The sequence below is a fragment of the Triticum dicoccoides genome, chromosome 4A (genome assembly GCF_002162155.2).
Source record: "Triticum dicoccoides isolate Atlit2015 ecotype Zavitan chromosome 4A, WEW_v2.0, whole genome shotgun sequence".
NCBI lineage: Eukaryota > Viridiplantae > Streptophyta > Magnoliopsida > Poales > Poaceae > Triticum > Triticum dicoccoides.
In genome coordinates, this window is record NC_041386.1 from 16,728,462 (window position 1) to 16,733,366 (window position 4,905).

Sequence of the window (4,905 nt, forward strand, 5' to 3'; positions counted from 1 at the left end):
CAAAAACCCCAGCCACAGAAATGCTGACGCGTGGATGTCTATTGGTCCCGGTTGGTGCCACCAACCGGGACCAAAGGGTCTCCTGCCTGGGCTCCGCGCACAGGCCACGTGGAGGCCCATTAGTCCCGGTTCTGGATTGAACCGGGACTAAAGGGACAAGGCCCTTATGAACCGGGACAACAGGCCCTTTTTCTACCAGTGAGAAAGGAGCAACAGAAAAAGACTTTGCAACGACTAAGAAGAAATAATTTATTATAAAATGGCTCATATAAATTTAAGAGCCCCTAGTTAACATGGGAAAATGATTTTTTCAACAAACAACATTTTTAACAAACCACTTTTTGTTAAACAAAAATTTAATGCTTGGCTGAACCGAATAAAATTTGAAAAAGTGTGAGCATGACAACGACTTAGCTGGTTAATGTATTCGGCGTTGATGCCGCGGTCCGAGCTTGCTGCGGGACGAGGTTTCAGCCCCCAAGCCGGTCCCGAGGTGGCCGAGTGAGGAGCATGGCACTTCAAAGTGGCGACACAGTACGGCTGCTGTGGCGAGGTGAAGCCCCCAGTCTCGCGGAGGTGACGGAGTAAGCCGACATATTAGACGAAGGCTTAATGAAGTAATGGCGTGTGGATGCCAACACAAGGTGGCATGCTAAGGTGATGACACAATTTGTTCGTCGAAGGCGGGACGACGAGATCGGCACGCCGAGGTGACCGTGTGACGCAGTCGAAATCGATTACCTGCACACATAAAACAATGCAAGCCAGAAACAACAATAATTGAAAGAAAAATTGCATAATTAATGTATGCAAAGCCAATAATCATGTATGTTTGGCCTGGGCGCCGAGGTCGGTTCGACGGAGTGACATCGAGGACATGTCGATGAAGGTCGGCATGCGCGAGGCGACAACATCGGCCTGGCATGATCCGAACTCATTGCGCGGAGGTGTCAGCCGGCGCGGTGGCTGTCGGCCTGATCTGTATGTAACAATTGGGGTGAAAGAGCTGCGCCAAAGTACTCATAGAGCTTCATATGTAAGGTACCATGTAAGCTAGCTCGTTGCATCAATCTGATCATGATGGACTTGCAGTAACTAGTAGTGCTAATTGCATCAGGGAAGCACATTTTAGAGAGACCATTAGTGAAAAGTGTAGACGGTCTCCAAACTTAATTAAATAATAGAGAAAAAGAAAAATCAAATCTCCCTGTGACTACGCTGAGCCGAACTATTGTTGGCCTCACATGCATGTTAAGTATAGTACTGCGTCATCTCCTCGGCTGGTTCACCGTCGTTCGGATTGCTTTTTTCTGATCATTGATCTTGACGAGGTGTCTATCGGTTGGCGCATGGCAAAACGGGCTGTCGAGAAGATAGCCAGGTTGGAGCGGCACGGAGGAGCTCTCTTAGTGATGAGCTGAACTATCTCAAGGCAAGCTCGCACAATGGTCCGACCTCGAAAATTAGGAAACAATTAGTTCTTTGATAAATACGCATCCGAAGACAAACTGCTTATTTAAGTAGTCTATTTCCTCAAGGCCTTTAATTTAATAAGGAAGAGATACGATTAAATAAGGTAGAAAGAGAGAGAGAGAAAAGTTAAATCTCCCTGATGATCTCCTAGTGCCCATAGAAATTTTAGAGGGAAGAAAACTTAGCCATGTGCTCAGTGCTCCACGTGAAGTAGTAGTACTAGCTGTCAAAACTAGCACTAGTGCCTAATCCAAGTGGTAGTCAGGGTGCTCCCCGATCAGTCCACCTCGGGACCTGGAGTGCTAGCATGCCCCGGCTCTTCTTGCGTAGCGCAACAGCAAACGCGTACGTGGATAGGACACCTTTTGACGGTAGTAGCTTGATCGATCTAATCATCTGCGGTCTCCATGGGGGAGCAGAAAATTATGGTTGAAATCGACTTGACATCATACGGCGGCTGCCGTCACAGATCAAATCAGATCGGTACGGTAGTATAAGATTGATTCTGGATGAACCCACGAACAGGAAATAGCACGGACCAACAAAGAACGTTCTTATGCAGATTAAACTGTGAGAAATATATCTAATTTTTTAGAAAAACAACTCCTGACTCCTGTCGTCAACGTGGATGAAGACGACCCATTGAACCGCGACGATCGCCTCGCAGGCTCTCAATGAAAGCACCAATGTCGGTTCTATATCCGGCATATCTCATAGTAGGGGTCCTAAACTAGGCGTCTTGGAGCGATGGTAACATGAACACAGGATTTTACCCAGGTTCGGGCTCTCTCGAAGAGATAATACCCTACATCCTGCTTTCGATTGTGTTGATATGGGTGTAGTACAGAGTACATGTGTCTACCATGAGATTGTTCTAATGAATATCAATTGATCTATTGACAAGCCTGGCCTCGGTTTATATAATATACCAGAGGCCTAGGGTTTAGGGGAGTCCTTGTCTTGTGCGCCAAGTCTTGTGGAAACCTCCTTGTATGCGGCATGGGTTGCCCGAAGTGGCTCATGAGTGAACCACCATGGGGGTCCTCAGCCCGATCCAGCTGGTCGGGAGGCGATGCGGTGAGTACCCCCTAGTTCAGGACACTGTCAACGGCCACCTGAATACGAATAATTCCTCTTCGGCATAAACAGAGAAGGTCAATGTCTAGAGTATCACCAATCACCAAGCCGACCGCCCAAAGACCCAAGAAGTGACGAAGAGCGTGAGGCACCCCCTACACATGCACCCAAATAGGTAGTAGCTCGAACCGATGTGGTATTTCCTCGGACTTCCAGGCCTTGAACTGTAGAGTGACATTATGAGACTTGATGAAAACTATAAACCCGGACACCCTCCATAGAACTTCCTCGCTTGGGAAGGACATGAGGAAAGCATTTTGGCCATGTGGTATAGCCTCCCAGGTCCACTGCTGCTGAAATTGAGCAATCTTAGCAACCTCTGCCTCCACAATACTAGGAGTGATAGAGCCGCCAGAAATTTTAACCAATGCCGTTGGTGAGTCCTGTGGTGAAAGATGAAGGAAATATGCCCTAGAAGCAATAATAAAGTTGTTATTTTATATTTCCTCATTCATGATAAAGGTTTATTATTCATGCTAGAATTGTATTGATCTGAAATTTAAATACATGTGTGAATACATAAACAAATACCGTATCCCTAGCTAGTGAGCCTCTACTAGACTAGCTCGTTGATCAAAGATGGTTAAGGTTTCCTAACCATAGACATGTTTTGTCATTTGATAATGGGATCACATCATTAGGAGAATGATGTGATGGACAAGACCCATCCGTTAGCTTAGCATAATGAACGATCAGTTTTATTGCTATTGCTTTCTACATGTCAAATACATATTCTTTCGACTATGAGATTATGCAACTCCCGGATATCGGAGGAATACCTTGTGTGCTATCAAACGCCACAAGGTAACTGCGTGATCATAAAGATGCTTTATAGGTATCTCCAAAGGTGTTTGTTGAGTTGGCATAGATAAAGATTAGGATTTGTCACTCCCGGTTTCGGAGAGGTATCTCTGGGCCCTCTCAGTAATATACATCATAAGAAGCCTTGCAAAAAAAGTAACTAAAGAGTTAGTTGCAGGATGATATATTACGGAACGAGTAAAGAGACTTGCTGGTAATGAGATTGAACTAGGTATGAAGATACCTACGATCGAATCTCAGGCAAGTAACATACCGATGGACAAAGGGAATTACGCATGTTGTCATAAGGTTCGACTGATAAAATATCTCCGTAGAATATGTAGGAGCCAATATGGGCATCCAGGTTCCGCTATTGGTTATTGACTGGAGAGGTGTCTCAGTCATGTCTACATAGTTCTCGAACCCGTAGGGTCTGCATGCTTAACGTTCGTTGGCGATATAGTGTTATATGAGTTATATGATTTGCTGACCGAATGTTGTTGGCATTCCTAGATGAGACCACGGACATGATGAGGAGTCTCGAAATGGCCGAGAGGTAAATATTGATATATAGGACGATGGTATTCGGAGACCAGAAGAGTTTCAGAGTGCACCGGGTAGTCATCGGGTCATCGGAAGGGGTTCCGGACACCCCCGGTAAGTGTATGGGCCAAAGGGCGGACAGACCAGCCCCTGGTACGCCCCTTTTTGGACAGCCAGCCCTAGGGGGAGGAAAGAGGAGGGGTGGCCCCACCTTCCTTTCCCTCCTCAAGTGAGAATGGAAAAGGGGGGCGCCACTGTAACATCCCAAATTTTTAATTTGGAATGTTATACATTAGATCATCATTGCATGTCATATTTTATTGCATTTTGCCTTGATCCTAGAAATTCTACGCAACTCAAGGACCTACGGAGAGAGTTGGGGATTTCATTATTTTCATATTCGAGTTTTCTCGAATTTTGAAAAGAGGATAGTTTGATTTTAATTATTTTCTCTTCGAATATTTCTTTTATAAAAATAAAAGAGAGAGGATAAAATGACTTCCTCAAAATAGAGAAATATCGAAGATTTAATATTAAAATCAAATAAGATTTTTATTCGGAATTTTATCGCTATTTTACTTGAATTAGGAAAAAAATGCGTTTTTTCAAAATTGAATTTTAGGCCCAAATAAATGTTCACCTTGTCCGGCTTATTTTTAGAGGACGGGGAACATTTATTTAGGGATTTTTGGAGTCCATTTAGTATTTCTTTTCTTTCTTTTTCTGCATGTTGGAATTATTTTTAAAAAAATGAACCGACTCCGGGCCGTACCCGAGCGGGACTCCGCCCGGGGGGCCTTTTCAAGCCGCGCCGCCGAGCCCACCGCAGCCCAAACCGTGCCGCCACCCAAACCCTAACCCTAGCCGCGTCGCCGCCGCCGATCCGCGCCACCGGCGATCCGCCGCCACGCCTCGCGCGCTGTCACTGCCGCCCGCCGCCCACGCCGCTGC